This window comes from Falco rusticolus, chromosome 4 (genome assembly GCF_015220075.1).
Source record: "Falco rusticolus isolate bFalRus1 chromosome 4, bFalRus1.pri, whole genome shotgun sequence".
Taxonomy (NCBI): domain Eukaryota; kingdom Metazoa; phylum Chordata; class Aves; order Falconiformes; family Falconidae; genus Falco; species Falco rusticolus.
Window position 1 is genome coordinate 61718393 of NC_051190.1, and position 18766 is coordinate 61737158.

The 18766-nt window shown below is 39.7% G+C and overlaps 1 protein-coding gene across 7 annotated transcripts in view; it reads left to right on the top strand.

The window, feature by feature from the left end:
* The first annotated feature begins 1653 nt into the window (after positions 1 to 1653).
* Positions 1654 to 18766, top strand: part of ZMYND11 (zinc finger MYND-type containing 11) — a 107763-nt gene continuing 90650 nt past the window's right edge. For 5 of the 7 annotated variants that reach the window (XM_037382965.1, XM_037382971.1, XM_037382968.1 and 2 more), the window contains exon 1: positions 1655 to 1883. The gene's annotated coding sequence lies outside the window, so the exon portion shown is untranslated. Of the gene's footprint in view, positions 1884 to 2988; positions 3122 to 18766 lie in introns of those variants that run through there. The other 2 variants (XM_037382969.1, XM_037382967.1) reach the window with 2 other exon arrangements.

The window sequence follows — 18766 nt, forward strand, 5'->3', positions numbered from 1 at the left end:
ATAAATATTTACAAAGGTAAGGAGAAGGCACTGTGGCAGAGCAGTAAATCTTTGTGCTAAAGAACTTGGGACTGGAATTGGAGCTTTGTTTTGGAGTTATGGCAAATTCCCCCAGCTGACCTATTTGTAGGGGGTACCTGGCTGTTCCAGCTGAAGAATTAAAGATGGTTATGTGTGCTGCCAGCTATGCTTCTCCTCCGTTTGCTTCTGGATGCAAAAAGCGGCGTGCCTTCACCACGCCAGCCTGAGCAGAATTGATAGCTTGACTTCATGGCAGAAACAGTAGAAACCATAGGGACTTTTTTTTCTTACATAAATATAGCTCAGATGCAATTTGTACAGAGAAGGTTTCAAAGAAACCTAAGACAGCCAAGCCAGTAATATCCCATGGAAACTTGGCATATATTTCTATCAAACTTCTTTTGAAAATTACATGCCTTAACGAAACCAGAGCCAAACATCACAACTAAATGCTCAACATAAGGTAGCCTTTCTGTAATTATACTGATGGTAAATCCCTTCTTCCTTAAGGAATTGCTTGTAAATTACATTTGCTTTTTATTAATACAAGAAATATAATGCAGTTAATAAATGATAGTACCACTGCTTGGTATCTGCCCAACTCCTCAAGCACCTTTTGAAAGCAGATTACCAGCACTTTCTTTCCTATCTATTTATTTTAGATCATGTAAGATGTTCTTTCATGCAACTATGTTACTTGCATTTTATTTGTTAAAAGAGGACATAAAGTCCTCATGCAGCAGTCTCAAACAAAATGTGGTTTTAGACACTACTAGAAATCTTATTTACTGAAGACACTGGAGAAACTTTCGCTGTTCAGTGCACAAACTCTGTTAAATCTTTCACTGACCGGGCACAATGGATGCATCTTTTTCAGCATTAGCAGTCCAAAACTATTTTAGCAATACTAACGATTCCTCACATGACTAAAACTATTTGCATGCATAAATGTTTATAGAACTAAGCTTACAGTGTATTTTAATAAAGTATGTCACATTTCTATTCAAGATTAATTAATTGTGAAGTATGTTACTTTTTTATTAAATAATTCCTGAAGAACTTCAGAAACTTCAGAATGTATTTGCCTAGACATTTATTAGTAATAATATTTATCTCACATTCCATATAAAAACAGGATAAAATGTACATGTTTTCTTGCTGCTTACATATATATGTGCCTGTAAAGTTATGTATTTCACATTACCGTGTATTTCCCAATCCTGCAGTGAAAGGATGGTTAATGGTTGGACTTGATGATCTTAAAGGTCTTTTCCAACCTAAATGATTCTATGTTTCTGTGATCTACAGGTTGCAACACATAGCCAACTCTGAAACAGATCACTGATTCTGTATGTTTCAGTTTGTTGCTCAGTGTGACTATCTACTTTCAAAGACGTTAACCAGAATGTCTCCAAGTTGACTTCATGGTAGGAGGAATTTGCATGTATGAGGGCCAAAGCAGCAGCACGTTTTTCCTCTGCAATAAGATAGGGTCCAGACCTAAAAGTATGATAAAATACCTATATAAGAAATAGTTAAAGATCCGTTTCAAATGTATTATTAAGAAAAAAAAAAAGAAAGAAAAAAAAAAAAGAAACAAACAGCAACTCCAGCAGACACCACTAGAGTTCTCCTTCTCCCAAATATCCCTAGCACCATCCTAAACCCTGTTTACCCCAGAAACCTGAACTGTGGACAGACAGAAGAGGAGAGAGAGAGAGAAAATTCAGACACAATAAAACTCTGAGGGGAAAAATATGTGGAAGGAGGAGGCAGCAGCGGCCTGGGGAAGGGATTGAAAAGTTTCCCCTGGCTTAACTTCTCCCCCCCTGCAGCAGCAGAAGCAGCGCCTGCAGCACAAGGTGAGAGAGACTTTTAAGTCTGGGGAGGAGGGGTGTGTGTGCGGGAGGGGGGTGGGGTGGGGGTGAATTTACAGCCCTGTGGATATTTCTGTGTCTGCCTCCGTGGCTTTGGGGTGCGAGAGACGCCGTGTCTCATGCTGGGTGGATTTTTTTTTAATATGATGGAGGATTATAAACATGGCGCCTTAAAAAAACTACAAAATCATGTACACACTGTTCCAAGGAGATGGGGGAGAGGGGACAGGGGAAGGGCTGGGCACCAGAGGAGGGGGCAATCCTGCCCCGCGGGGTGCCATATGGGGAGGGGGGAGCAATTATACTTGATAATAAAATGTGTGGGGCTGCGGGGAAGGGGGGGGATGGAAGGCGGGATTTTATTATTATTATTATTATTATTATTATTTCATTTTTCGGAGTGGGCAGGATTATCTGGCAGCCCGCTTGGAAACCGAGGAGGAGAAGGGGACGGCGGCAGAGCGCGTGTGATTATTAACGGCGATTATTTTTGTCCCCACATCTTCCCCGGTCGGATTTCGGCTGGGAGGCGGCGGCGGGCCCCCCGCGCCGAGTTGCAGCCAGCCCCGGGGCCGGGGCGGGGGGCGGTGGGGTGGGCAGAGGGGCGCACAAGGGAATCGCTGCCTCCAGCGCTCCGCGCGGGCCTGCAGGGAGCGGGGGAGCCGGGGACTCGCGTGAGAGGCGAGGCCGCGCGGGGTGTGGCGCAGCCTGGCTTCGGCCCCGTCGCCCCCCCGCCCGGCCCCGCTCTTTCCCCACACGCGGGGCGACCGCTTTGCTCCCCACTCCCCCCCTCCCCTCCTTTCTGTCACGCACACCCCCGCCGCCCCCGCATTTCCTCGCAGGGCTGGGGGATGTCTGCTTGGAGGACGGGTCTTGGCCCGAGTAATGGCAGCTGCTCGACAGCGCCGAGTCTCCACAGGAGAGAGACGTCGGGCCCCCGCAGGCCGGCCGCGGCGGGAGAGGGGCCATGGCCCCGCTTCCCCGCGGGGGGGCAGAGGAGGGGACGGGGAAAGGGGTAAACTTAGAGCCCCATCCCTCCTCCCCCCGGGCGGCTGCAGGCGGGCTGCGCCACCCCCGCGGCGGGGACGGCCTTACCGCCCGGCGCTGCCGAGAGGGCCGGCGGGGGACGGGGCCCCCTGGCTTCCCGGATCGCCCTGCTGGCGGAGCGCCTCGGCCCCCGGCACAGCCCCGGGGGCTTCCTCGCCTTCCCTATCTGCACCGGGGTAGGGCGCGGGGCGGGGGCGGGTTGGGGAGGGAAGGGGCCAATTTCTCCGCCGTCCTTCCCCGCTCCCCCACCCCGCTGCGGGTGCGGGGAGCCCCGCGGGCCGGGGCCCTCCCGGCACTGCTCACCCGACGTCCGCGGCCCCGCAGGGCCTGCCCGCAGCCCCGCCGCACTCGCGGTCGGGTGTGAATGTGAACTGTGGAGGGGCTTGCTTGTGGTGTTCCGGGAGGGGTGTGTGTGTGTGTGTGTGTGTGCGCCCGTCCCCCAAACCGCGTCTCCAGATAACTCCCCCGGCTCACTTCGTGAGGTGTTTTCCTTGCCTCCGCCTCAGGGGTTGTCCAGAGGCCTGTCTGCCTCCTCTCCTCTCCATCACGGGCAGGGATGCACGCGTGGGTGTGGGGTTTCCTATGGCGAGGATGGTAGGGAGCTGCTGCGCGCTGTCCTGGCCTGCCGTGCGTTTCAGAAACCATCCCCCCTGTAAAATCCTGATGTTAAGGACTTGGGAAACTTTGTGTGTCCTTTGGGGCTCATCCTGAATATGGCAGACTTCGGGAGTTATTTGTCTTCTGCGAATATGGCAAACAACTTTACATAAGCTAGAGCTGGGGTGGCTTGAGAAGAGGAAAAGGGATGAAAAACTGTTTTAATTTGGTGTTGGTTGGTCTTATAATTGTATAATTTGACATTTTAACACCCTGGAATCATCTGCCATGGTCACTGTATTGTAGGAGTAATAATATTTGTTGTAGTTTTGAGAAGATCCTATTCAGTGGAAAGGATGAAAAGCAGAGAATGCTTTCTTCTCCTAGAAATGCTGAATATTTTTTTTTATTTTATTTTATTTCCACTTCTGTTGCTATCCTTTGTAGGAAATTGTTTATTTCTTTAGGGGTTATCACTGAGACAGGTGTCGGGAGGTGGGAAGAGTGGGAGTGGAAATGCCAGTTTGTGGTTCAGGTTGCAGTCCCTTGGGTTTTTCTAGTCCCTCATCCTTCAGCGTGAAGGACCTGGCATCTCTCCACATTTTTTTTACTTTTTTTTATTATTATTTTATTATCAACCCTTCTTAGTGCACTACGGAAAGTCTTTAGGGAAGTAGACCATTTGTTGACTGCTGTTTTGTATGAAACTGGAAGTACTCACAAAATAGTTACAAGTACAGATTTATGTTTAATGCCAGCTTTTCCATGCCTAAACAAACCCTCTTTGCTTTTGACCAGATATTTGTATTAGGAAGGGAATGGTTCATGGGCTAGGTAGTGTAACAAAGTACTTTATCTTTCTGATAGTGAGTTTGGTTTTAACGAGTGGGGGAAAAAAAGTTATTGTGTTGGTGACTCTTTGATAGTGCTATGGATGGTGGTCTCTGCCCTCAAGAAGTGGCATCTGCAACCGATCCTTGGTATCGGGTTCAGCACCAAAGGACTGAGTGAGAAAAATCACTCCTCATGAGCTGGGCACTGTGATGGAAGTTACTAGTGATGAAGTCAGCTATGTAAGGGGAGTTGTGAGTGCGCGGATGTTGGGTAGGGGTCTTAAAACTTTGACGATTTGCTAGAAGATACTCTTCTTCCACAGTTTGGAGCTTTATAGCACTTAATTTAACATGGAAGTGCCCTCCATACCAGTTAAACTAGTGTATTTTTTTTTTTTTAATCTAAGCAAGCACCTGCAGCTATTATTTTTAAACGCAAACATAAAACCAAATTGAGTTTGTTCACCATGAACTAAAATTCTTAGTAGTTTGTCTTAATCCATATGCATTGTGAGCCAGAGCAGTACTTCTTAACTTTTCAGGAAAGATTGAACACTGCAGAAGCAACAAGAATTTCATGACTGTAATTGCTGTGCATGCAGTATGTGCCTGCTAGGTTGTTTGCTGTGATTTGATGCTGTGTGTCCGTACTATTTGTAGGTAATAGGCCGTCTGTATGCAGCTAGTGTTCAGATTGCCTGGGAGTCCTGCCTGCCCTCGTAGCACAGAGTAGAAGGGATTATTTAGGAAAGACATGAGGCTTCTGCTGGGGAAGAGCCTGCATCACCTTTTCAGCCTAATATCATCTCAAGAACAAATGAGATGGTGAAAGGCTAGGAAGTGTGCTCAGCATTTCCACGTCACAGGTGAATATAACCCACTGGGTGCTCATAGTGATGTGGTGCTCCTGGAGAAGACAACTATGTGGATGGGCAATAAATTTCGCCTGAAGCTGACCTTGAAGTGGCTTAGGCTACATCTAGACTGTTGTGCATTTCTACCAGTGAACCACAGCTTGGGGACTGCTGAATTGTGCTATCTGCAATCTCTGAATTAGGATGAAATACTTCAAAAAGAAATAAAGCAACATTTGAAGATGTTTTCTTAATTTTAGACATCTAAAACTCTCCATAAATGTCTGCATTGTCTAATCTGTTAGAAAGTTGTCTCATTGCACGCAAATTGAGAGTCAGGGCAAATTTTGGAATTAAGAGACTTGTTTTGGGATTGAGTACCCAACTTCAGTCGACTAAAGTTCACAAATTTTGGACATACCTGTAACAAGCTTTCATAGTTACTGCCTTCCACAGCCTTTCAGAGCATTTAAGTATAGAAGTGTGTAAGGACTGCAGGCAGTGAATCTGTCCAGTATAAAAGTTATGAAAGAGGGAAGGGTGATGATGATGTCTTCAGTAAACTTCTGAATTTTCTTCTTAAATGGCTTTTTAGCTAGCTCCAGTGTGGCATAAGTGTTGGTAAAATAAGTCTTTTACCCATAGTGTAGGTTGTTAAAAATGCTAAGTAAGACTATAATTTATGCAAGGTATAGGTGTCTCACACCAGTGATGAACTTGGTTCATAAAAGGCTTAGTTGTTCAAAATTACTGGCCAGAGGCATACAAGAGTTTGCCTTCCTTAATAAGGTAAAGTTTTGGTTTTTTGCAAGAGTTACGTCAGAATTGTTGGAGCAATTTTTTTCCCCTGTCTATCCAGTAAATACATGTATATTTCTTTCAAATCCTGACCCGTGATTTTATTAATTGGGATGGGTTTCCTTCCATGTAGTAGGGCTTTCTTTAGCCATTCTTCTTGTACTGATTGTTTAGGAGTTAATCTCAGATCATGTTCTTTATCTGTATGTTTTTTTGTGTGTTGGGTTTTTTTGGGTGTTTTTAGTCTCAGGATGTGAACACTCCCATAGTACTTGCGTTGTACTTGGAGCATGGTGCCCTTGGTAGCTGGGCAGTGCAACGTATGTCATCTTTTACATAGCTCATACATTTTAGTCTGTCAGTGTTGCTTGCGCTAAATGTTGTGAACAAAGATTGTTCTTGTCAGGTTCTGGATGATTTTTGATCAGTTGCATGTAAATTTAGCTCATAATTGGGTTATTGTTCTAGGGTTTAATCTGCCAGTCGGGAGAATATAGCTGCAAAATAGGTAGTTTATAAGATGAGGTAATGATTCAGTTTTGCAGGAATTTCTTAATAAGTTAACTCTTAAATTCCTAAAAAAGTTTTCAGTGATTTTCAGTGCAGTGTAAAGTTGCAAGTTCAGTAGTGGTGAAGGAGTACCTCGTCATCTATACAAAATGCAAAACAAGTGTGGAAAACTTTTTCTTGACATAAAGCTCAAATTTGCCATTAAATGGTGGAAAATAACATTTCTGCAAAAAAATCTTCATTCCTGAGTGTAGTGGAGGTGGCTGGAAGTAGATTGATAGACACCAGAGTGGCTGTGTACAGTATAATAAAAACTGTGGCCTCTAACCTGAATGGGTGAACTCCTGTGGCACACAGAGCTGTCTGATTTCAGAGGCCTCTCTACATCATCTCCCTGCGACACCAGGGCTGAGTCAAGCTGATATTTTTTCCCATATTTTAAATTTTAGTCTTTAAACATAGTTTTATCATCTGTTTAAACCAATGTCTGCCATCAAGTTAATTGAGGAAGCCTGAACTCTTGTCTTACTCTTTATTTTTAACTACGCTGTGAATATTGAATTATATGAAGAATTTATTTTAAGGGGTAAAACTAGACAAATAACTATATAATGGATTTTTAACATAATTTTTATTTCAAAAGGAGTAAATAAGCTGCTTGTTCCAACTATACTGTTTCACTGATTGTCTGAAGTCATGCTAATGCTCACAGTTGGCTTGAGATGCTTTTTGATGTAAGATGGCTGCAATCAATTTCTTTAAATACACGTTATTAAAGGGTGAACTAACTTGAATCATAAGCTGTGCTAGAGGCTTATTTTTTCCTTATGTTTCACTAAGATTTCATTCATATTTTTTATGTCTCCTTTTTTTTTTCTCCCTGAGACAAACAGTCTTTTAGTCTTGTGGGCAGGCAACAGCAGGCACAGTGGTGATACTCTGTGACATGTCCATGAACCCAAGGTAAAGCTCATGGTGTCTAATTTTAGGTCAGCCAGCTTTGGTAATATCCTGTCAGAGCCTGATCCTATAGCTGTACCATGTAGATAAATCCAAAGTGTAGTTACTGAGAGTTTTGTGTATGAAGAGACTGGTTTTGATTTTCTTCCAGTCTCTCGTTTTTGCACTTCACTGAAGTGCCCAAGTTTCTGCCATGAAAGTATAGAGATATGTAATTTGAGTTTAAAGTATGTTGTTATTGGTTAAAACAGCAGGATCCTAATATTTGTAATTTCAAAATTACAAAAAATATTTTAAAAATGTAAATAAAATACTGTTACCGGTGTACCAACAGTCAGAGTATCTTTGCATATACCTGTACATTGTATTCAGTGTTGAATTCCAAGATTAAATAATTGCAAAATAAAACATTGTGAATTAATGATTATGATTTTTTGTACAACTCTCCATTGCAATATTTGTTAAGAATTAGTTTCATATCATAATTCTAGCACCAGAGACAGTGAAATCTGAAGTGCTAAAATCCACTTACTGGTTAGAAAATGAAGTTGAACGTACCTACAGAACCACCAGTAACATCCCATTCACCCTTTCTGTGGAAATAGCATTTTTTACATGCAAAGAACTGGTCACGCTGTGTTAATTCATTTTTGTCCATAATAGGATACTATGGATTTGAGATCTAGTGATTTTAAAAAAGAAGTTAAACATTTTGCTGTTTACCTCTCATTTCTCCTATGCTTCATTTTCTTTCACTTTGTTAGTAAGTTAAACATGAAACCAGCTTGCCTTATATTCAAAAATATGATTTTAATGCGGCTAACTAAACTATAATGTTTTGGTTACAGACCGTAGGAGTCTGCTAGTAGGTGTAGTACTCAAAAGCCGCATTTTGGAAAGTGGATATTTGTGCTTTGATCTCACGCACTTACAGCATGGCATTATTATCTGGTCTTTTAAAGATAGGTGGATGGGAGTCGCATGCAGTGACTCACGGGATATGGTACTTAGTTCACTAATTTTAGCAGAGCGATTCTTATCTTTCAGCATTAGATTTTATTGGATCCTTTTGGAAAAGCGATGAAGTGAAACAAAATGGAGTTGAGAGATGATTAGCAGAATCCCAAAGTAGATAGAAATATTATACAGCAAAAAATAAATTAAAAGGATGTGAGGTATGTTTATTGCTCAACAAATCTTTGACAAGATCTGAGAAAGAAGAGAGCTTTATCTTTCTTAGCACGCTATCATCCTTTTCTATTAAGTCTCGCACAACATTTATGCATTCAGTAAGACGGGATCTCACACTACAGATACCTGCTTACAATTACAGATGCCTCTCAGGTCAGAAACCAAGTAACAGGTCAGAAACCAGTCTGCACTGGCTGTGTGTGCCTTCTTACTATTTTCTTGGTGTCTTTGCCAGTAAAAGAAAACTTCCAAAGAGGAGATAGTCTGTGTCTTGCATAACATTGCAGTGCATGTGATCACACACACAAATTAAAGAAGTTTTACCCCAAAATAGTGGGGGTTTCGTTTCTTCAGTTTTCCTTTTGGTCAGTAGTTAATTTTGTTATCAGTATCATCTGAGCTGTCATTGACTTCAGAGACAAGTTTAACCCAGTGTTTATGCATAATCCCCTCTCCCCAGCCAATTACTTAAGATTCAGGTTCAAAATTCTAGAAAATCAAAACAAAAGAATTGCTATTTCATAAATGTAATCACAGGCCACTGATTGTTCACTGATGAAAATTGATGATGTTCACTGCAGAAAATCCATTGTTACCAATAGATTAATATTAATATAATGATAGAGACCTTGATCATATAAGCACTTGTTTCCCATAGGCACAAAAATGCATAGGCCTTGGAGCATACTGATGAATCAAGTTTATTTAGAAAAAGTATTTTTTAAAACTAGAACTTTACATTCAACTCTAACACTCAAGAACACAGTTACAATTTGTTTTGTCTGTATAATTTTATGTAATGTTCTATTTTTGATTCTTCTACTGGAGTATGCAGTGTTACATAGGCATTTTCCATGCCTTTTGAATATCAACAGTATGACTTGTTATTTTTGCACATACTAAATTTTATGTTGAGGATTGTTCCCATTGAAGTGAAGGCACTTTTCCTACATGTACATTCATTTTTAAAGGAATTTACAGTGTATATGAAAAGAACAGAGGAAACACAGATAACATTTTTCTATTTGTGACTTTTAACATTTTTTATGTATCTTAAGTCCTTTATGTTATAGAAAGCCTCAATTATAAATAAAGGGAACTGGTAAAAGAAGAAATACAAAGAATCTTATGGGAAAAGCCAATACCATTATGAGAAGAAAGGTTTATTTTTACATTAGGAAACCTAGGAGACAGATACATCAGAAAACTGAGGATTTTTAACGTAACTTCAAAATTACAGAAATGATGTATGTGAAAGCAAGTTTAACAATCACAGGATTTTAGTTTAGTTTTTTTAATCACTGAATATAAATTGAAAATCTGTGAATTCTGAAAATGACCTTGACTCACCCTCATCCTTGACTCTAGCATTTACCTGCAAAACCCAGGCAATCTTTTTTTGCTCCATGCAACAAAGAGTTTAGAAAAAGTAATGTTCTCCTCACCTTGTGCTTCTGTTCTTTCTTTGTTTTGCAGTTCAGAAATCTCAGAAAACTTTTTTCCTTTCTATATTAAATAAAAGCAAAGCATTAAGCATTGTTGTTAGTTGTTTTCATAGGCACCATGCTGGCACCGGTTTTAGCTTCATATAACTATATTTGAGACTTTAGGATCTTCCCAAGAACCTACTACGTGAACCTTTTCTCAGGAAGCTGGGTGTTTCAGTGTCAGTCATCACATGCATGCTGACATGTGAAGACAGTATGGCACACAGTATTGGCATTGACACTAACATTTTCTTAATAAAAAAGGAGAATTTACAATTTTTTTCACCAATCAAAATAGCTTGCTAAAAACTTTTCTTTGTCTTGGTAAAATGTGAGGAAGAGAGAGAAGGCATGTACAATTTGCTCATCAGTAACTCATGGTGTCTGATCTCTTTATCAGTCTGACTAGAATGTGTTGTCAGGTTTAAAAGTTGCTATATTAAAATCTCGTTTGTTTGCTTGCTTGTTAAAAAAAAAAAAAAAAAAAGATTGTTTTATTTCACTGACATATCTTTTTGAAACAAGAGTGCTGATGCATACCTGGAAGCATTTCAGACTGACAGTGTTGGAAGGCAAGAAGCATGGACCCTCTCAATCTGTAATGGCATCTTTCAGTTGTGTAGCTTTGTCATCTTCTTCCACTGACCTGAAGTAAACAGACTTATAGGAAATACTTGTTGTAATGAGGAGATTCTTCCTTTTCCTGCACACTTCCCACTTACTGGCTCCCAGAAGGCTTCTTTATAAAAACCTCATTGGCATACTCCTAACTTCTCGCTGATTCCAGACATGAGATCTCTTGTTATTCACCTTGTTCCTTTTAGGAAATAGGGATTATCAGTGTCTCTTGGTGCCAGTTTTATTAGGTTTTCTAATCCATGCTGACATTTCTTTTTCTCAATAGTTTTTAAAAGTTTTATAAAAATTACCCATTTACAGGTTATCCAAGCGTAAGCTTAATTGGTAGCACTAATTTCTGAAGGCGTGTAGCTTTTGATAAAATTGAATGATTTTTTTTCTCCTATAGTGGTACAGGAAATATTGATAAATATCAGTGAAAGCTGATTGATGGCTCAGATGCTTTGAGTACAGGTGTGCCAAGGAGCCTAGAAGGAGAAAGTGGTTTGCTCTGCCAAGTTATTGGGTAAGCAGTTACAGTGTTTCCTGGGCCAGTGGGAAGGAATGGTATCCAAATTGCTGCTTGGCTCTTCTTTCACGAGAATTGCCTTTCTTGGTAAAACTAGCATGTCACGTAATCCAGAGTCTTGTCGCCAGCCACTGCTAATCTCAAATGTCTCCTAAAAAGGTGTCAAAAATCAGCCAATAGTATGGCTGTTTGTAGAAAGCTATAGAATACTGATGTAGAAAGTATTCTGATGTAGAAAGCTATAGAACACATTTCCCCATACTAGTGCCCTAACTAATAATTTACATTATGGTTTCAGCTTTTACATATACAGAATTTTTATTTGCTCGATTTTGGAATGTTTTAAATTCCATTTACTGTAATAACTGAACATTTTAGCGAATAATGTTAAAACCTACTCCTTTTTAGGTCAAGCCTGTTCTGTCCTCTCTGAATGCCTTGCAGCCTCCCACTGCAGTACGCTTCTGGCATTTACCGAGAGCGCCTTCCTCAGCTGCAGAAAAGAACCATGTATACCTGCCTGTCTGCACAGTATTTGATGGAGATAAGAGACCTTGAGGGGAGAGTTAATGAAAGGCCATAGCAGTTGTCGGTTGAGTACAAATAAGAGCCGGGAAACACACATATGAAAAGAAGAAAGGGAGAGTTTGGCATGAAATGCGCATTAAGAGAAAGTCAAGGTACACATGTCACAGTGTATGTGCGAGAGGATCAGTGTCTTTGCTAACCAAATTTGGTGCAGCACTGTTGACTTTAGTGGAGCAATATTAGTTTACACCTGCGGAAGATTTTTTTCCTCAATATCTGGGAGTGAGAATATATAATGAAGTGTTTATGGATGAGTGACAGGGAGAGAGAGTGTGCGAGAGTGAGAGCGCATGCACACATTTTCAGGCCTGATTGATTATATGAAAAAAAAAACCCTGGAGTTGAAAGAACATTATTTTAAATTAACATTCATTATCTTCACGCGTGAGATAACAGTTCGCTTTGGACCAGATCCTAACACCATTATGTTTCTTGAGCAGAGAGTGCTTTTTCCTTGAATGAGGGTAGTCAGTATGAGAATGGCAAAATGTAGTCAGATCTTTGACATTAAAAATATATGGTTTAGTCACCATATATTAGAATAATACTGTATTATTTCTGTCAGGGAAACATGGATTTTTTACTTTTTTTAATAAATGGTTACATTTTCTTTGAAATGTAAAATAAAAAGTAAGAGAAACCTTTTTTTGGATCTCTAATCTTATGCTTGGAGAAGCTTGCAGCCATTTTAATTCATGCTGCATTCGTTGATCTAGCAGTTAGATTATTTAATCACACTGCAGCTAGGTCATCTACCTATCGGACACTGTTAAGGAGTTCAGTAATATACTTTGGGTTATTGGCTTCTAAATGTCACTTTTGAAAAACAAACAAACAAACAACAAAGCCAAACAAGCTACACACATCCCAGTTAACTTATAAACAGTATAAAGAAAAACAATGTGAATTCACGGTCTTATCATTCAACTCTTGGTTTTTGGTTTTTTTTTTTCTGTACATAATATAAGTAGAAAAAAATGCACATCATAGCAAACAAAGGAAAAAAATCTGCTTTTGATCTTCTTTGGCAGTTGTTTTGCTTTTAAATTCAGAATTTTGCAACATGAAGTCATCTAATTAGGCAGCAGCTTGCTATTAAATATTTTCATATAAGAGACGTAGTTTGTGAGCATAAAAAAGAAAGCCACATTTTAAAATTATAACCCCAAATAACTTTCTGAAATTAAAAAATACTCTAAAAAATTGCTTATTCTTTAAGTATAATCATGTAAAAATGTGGGAAAAGTGTGTATTTTAGGTATCCAGCAGTAGTGGGAAGCTAATTTCCTAGGCTGTAAGTGCTGCAATAGTAGAAGCCCAGTGATCTAGATATATAAAAAGGGAAATAAATGTGGTAGCAGCTAATGTGTGGCAGTGAAAAGCAGAGGAAAAGATTGCTGTGATGCTCTTAAATGTCCTGTATTTTTGGAGAGGGAGCTACTCACAGTGAAATAAACCACTTATTGGTATGCAATTAGGATAGTATTTTGTAAATTATTTGGTGATGATGCAGTTGGCAGCAGAGTTTTTTAAAGGGTCACCCACGTGCTTTTCAGTTATATTCCCTATAGAGATGAAAAGGAACGTTTATGCTCTTCTGAGATATTATTTTAGTCTGTCTGAATGCAGGTAGAACGAGAAAGTCATGTTTCATACAAGATGGGAATTGTATTACCCTCTTGTTAAATGAAAACTAAGAATCCAGAGATTCCTTCTGTCTGCGCCTGGATCCCTTGGCTTATTTCCTTGTGCTTTCCTGATGTACATGAAAGCTTTGTCAAATGAGCGGTTATGATCGTTTTAAGTATCTCTCAGTTTACCTTCAGCAGAGAGACTAAACAGGGGAAGGGGCCAGTTGTTCATCTTAATTGCAGTGTTTTCTTAATAAGCAAATTATTCAATGGTTTCACACTCAGACTATTGAATAGCCCCTTTGCTTTATTGTATTAGTCTGTGACAATTTTTGTACAACTTCTTGTTATACTTTAATCTGGGCACTGTAGGATGTGATTACTTTCCTCAGGTAACACTCATATATATATATATATGAGGAGTCCGACTGTAGAGGAGGGACTTGACTAAAGGTTTTATGACTGCCATCCCATTGCTGAGTAAACCTCAGGGCAGCAAGGCAGGTTAAATAGGGATCTGATACTTTTGCTCTCTTTCTTTTGGAAGAGTGTTGAAACTAGACCACCGTGCTGTGTCCACAGTGTGTATTTCTTTACTGGTAAATAGGGTTATGGAAGGCAGCTCAGCAAGGTTAAAAAAAGATGGTGCTGAAACCCAGTTGCAGGGCAAAGGTGAATGAGAATTGAGCGATAATAAAAGGAAAAAGTCAGTGTTAACGCAACATACATGCAGGTTTTTTTCAGGAGCTGAAGATGCATATTGAAAAAGGTTTTGGGTGGCTGAATTACTGTTTTAGGAGTTGTCAAGGGGAAGGGTGTTTAGCTACATGGGTGAAGCAGGCTGAAGCCCTCCTGCACAGGGGAGTTAACAGCTGCCCATTGAGTTCAGTCCATTCTGGCGGGTATGGTGGGCAGATGATTATCAAACAAATAAGTGAAGTACGGTATTACAATTCATTGCAGACCTTTTCATGTCTATATTATGAAGCTTAAGAAACAACCAAGCTCTTGACAGGTTTGAAATTACAACCCTGTTTTTGAGCATTTCTTCCAAGTTCCACTGAATTAATGAAATTAACTGAACTGCCAAACTTGATGGAGAGCTGCCGATTAGCCATTGTTGCAAGAACCCCACATCTCAGGCAGAATGTGCTGCTTTACAATCACTTTGTCAGGAATTTAAATGATGACCTTTACTTCCTGCATCTCAGGCTACAGCAAGTTGCAATGGGAGGTAGCCTTGAGAAGGTGTTTGCTAATGAGGCCCTATCACCCTTGACAGGTATGCTAGATAATTAAAAAGCGATAGATGATGGTGTAGTACTGCATGTGTAAATTTCATTTAAAGTATGTATTTATGTAGTGATTTTGACTCATCCAAGCCATTTGTATGACACGTTGGCACTTTCCATAAGAGTAAGGATGCTTGACCTCTTGTCCTGGCCAAGTTGCAGTTTGGGTTATTACATTCTGACTACCTACATTTCTGTAAAGTTTCATCTGGATTTTGTTACTGTTGTTTATTTACATAGTAATGCATATGTACTTGGCAGTTTACAAAGTAACAGCACAGGATAAGAAAGTTAGAAAAATCCCTGCTCCAAATTACATTTAGTATTTGTGCAAGAATAAATATTGCGTGGCATGATACAGTACACAAAAAATACAAAGTGGCACATTCGGTAATAGCATTCGTAGCAGAGGTAGGTTTCCAGAGTTTATTAAATAGAAGACAAAGTGCAATCCATGACGTGCAAGTGTAAAAGAAGACAGCAAAGGGGTGATGTAGACAAAGCAGAGAGGGGAGAAAACTAGGTAGATCTAAGAAGGATGAGAAAAGGGAGGAGGTGTAATTCAAGAATGCTTTGTAGAAGATACTCCTGCAAAAGCTGGTACACCATGGGTTAAGTTACTGAGTAGTGTGCACTGTTAAACATATGATATATTGTGCAGCAGGAATGTATATAATTCACTGGTAGGAGGAATAATACCTGTTTGTATTGTAGTTAAAACTATATATATATAGTTTTACAGGGTTATTTGGCATGGATTTTACATGTGTATCAACAAGGGAGGGGGAGTCAGTTTATGTGGTGGTGTGTATACATGTCAGCAGGACTTAGGCAATCACAAATCTGCATGTGGCCGTCACGTGGCAATCATCTGCTGGTGTAGAAATGTTCCTCTTCAACATACAAAGGCACATTTTATCCTTTACCACTCAGTCACTCAGGATCCTGCTTAATTTATGGTAGGAAGAGTTTGCTGTGTGTTACTGTAGAGTAACAGGTAGGTGAAAAAAAGAACCCAAGCCACATCCTGTTGTGGAGAGGTGTTCTGTAGAAATATGAACTTCAAAGCTGCAGGCTTACTCTTAAAACTGATTGATATTAATAATCAATGTTAACCTTGAATAGATTTCCAAACGAGTTCAAAATAATCCAGTATTAGACTATATTGCATAACCATAGCGGTCTAATATTTACAAGAACTGTCCCATTGTTCTTCCAAAAATACATAAGCCTGCTTAGGGACACTTCTTCCACAGCCCAGATGTACCCATTTCACACAGATTTTAGAAGTACATGGGAAAAAGTTCTAAACAGTTTTCATTTTCAAAATGCTTTCAAGAAAAATGTTTTTGAATAGTACTTGTGAGTGAAATCATACTTGTCTCAAATAGATTGTTCACAAAAAGAGAATTTGGTGGGGGTTTGTTTGTTTTATTTTTCTAGAAATGGAAAAAAATGGTTTTGAAAATATCTTGGAGTTTGCCTATTAACATTGATGTTTCTTATTGTTAGTTGTTTTTACATGACTTCATTTGCTAATGAAAGTAGTACATAATGTACTATGTACTTACGCAAAAGATCTAGGACAATGCATGTTCTTTTGAAAGTTGTGGTTCTTTCTAATTTTATTTTGGTCTATTTAACTTTTTTTGGAATATCTGTCTTGGCATTGTTTTTGGAAAGAATTTAAACAAAAATATTTTTCACTTTAGGTCACAGATATGTTAAGCTCTTCTCTAGCAGAACTACACCGATCACTTATTCTGACCTCTTCCAGCTCCCGTGTAACCCAGCTTAAATAAGGTTACCTTTCTCCTGGATCATGCCCACTGAAAATGCCATATCAAGTCTTTGTGGTAGCAGTCAGCCTGTCGTGTGTGAGTGAAAGCACTGAAAATACATCCTTCAGCGCCGTGGGGCCGAAGGGCATCTTACCCATTTAGTGGTGTCTGTCTAGTTGGCTCTGTTTTTTTGTCATCTGTCGGCTTTTTTTATGGAAAGAAGCAGGAATACTTCAACGAGGAAAACCATCCAGCACCCACGTGCTGCGCATTCTGGGAACGAGATCCATGTGGCTTCTTACCATTGGTTTTTTGGGTTTTTTTCTTCTGTATCATTTATTAAAGCTGTTATGGAATATCTGCTTAAGGCTAAACGAGTTTGAACTCTCACTTAGCCTCATTAAGGTCTTGGGCTTTGTGTTTACTACTTCTGCTTTCATCAAAGCCACTTCCTCAGAGGCTTTTGCAGGAGATGCATATGTTCTTCTTCATTTTCTGCCTCACATCATGGTAGAATTATACTTTTTAATCAGCAGGTTTTATTTAATCTCCAAATTTTATTTCTGGTGTTCTGCCTTTAAAGCAGAAATTGTTTTTTATACTTTTATGCTGGGGGTTGTCTACTTCTATATTCACACATTTAAACGCTTCAGGCTATTCATGTGTGTTTTCTGAAGGGTTTAACAGTGCAGCCATTCCCACACAGCCTGTCAAAGTCAATTGGAGACTGTGTCAAAATTTGCTATCAGACTGCTACGATGAATCTCCTGCTGTTACTACAGAATACTCCAGTGCACACAACATTGTTAAGAAATAGTGGAGATGCTGGGGATGATGCTACCTGGAGCTCCATCCCTACCTTCACCATGTGCTGTAACATTACTCAAACATATATATTGGTAAAGAAGTGTTAGAGTGGTTTGTACAAAAGACTCCAGAACCTCTGGTACTTAGTGACCAGGTGTAGTTGTTTAAGTTGCTGTGATAAACTGTACTTGTGCACTGTCACTTCAAAAGAGACAAAGGTGATTTACCAATAGGATATATATTTTTTTTTTTACTTTTATGTAAAGTAAAGTTCACATTTATGTTTTCTTTTTGATTACTTTGTTCCCTCTCAGAATTTTTGGAAGTTCCCTGAGTTTTATTTGTATGATTTGGGGGAAACTGAAGTGGCACAGTCTGTATCTCATGTACTTACTCACTGCAAAGATATAAGACTAGTCTTAAGTGAAGGGACATGTAGATAGCTCATTAGTTTGAATATACATGAAGAACTCATGTCTGAAAGAATTCCGGTTACTGGTAAGCGACCTCTCTTTCTATTTGAACTATAAATTTAAACTTTGAACAATGAATGTGCTTAGACTAGTGATGTACTTATTAAGTTAAAAAAAGAACAAGCTTTTAATAGGAAAAAATTATCACAGGGCAGACAGCATGGGATTTCATTAGCATTTATGAATTGCTAAACTGCAATTTAAAAGTCACATTTCTGTCTAAAAAAATTTTCCACAATTGTCATACAAGTAACATTAAACAATGTCTTAGTTTGTTTACTTGGGGTCAGATTTTCAATGGTTAAGGTGATTAAAGTTGCAGGGACTGTCTGCAAAGGCTGCAGTACTTAGCTGCCATTGATCTTAGTGGGACTTTGAATAAACATTAGTTCTGAAAATCCCACCACGTATGGACCTCATCTCTTGTCTTCAGACATCTTTGAAAATCTGGCCCTTAGAACAGTTAACAGCATTCCCTGTGTTGTTTCAGTGGTTTTCCCTTAGCATTTCCCCATTTTACTCTGTGCAGGAAGGTCCATCAATTATAAACAGCATTTTGTAGTAATTTCTGAACTTGGCATTCATACTTGTCAGGAGGGATAGACTAACAGAAGAGACGTGGCCCTGGCTTTCCACATAGTATTGTGGTGCTGTGCTGTAGTAACATAAATAGTTCTTAGGATAATTATTTTCATCCATAGATGTTTAAGTGCTACACAAAGGGGATTAGTGTAATTAGTTTTGCATTTGGAAATGGTAATACAGAGATATGCAGTGACTTGCCTGAAGTTAACCAGCACAGGAGGAGGCTGTACCAAGTTTGGAGCCCTGGCGCTCAGTCTACTTTCTTCAGCAAATGTAGTTTCAGAGTG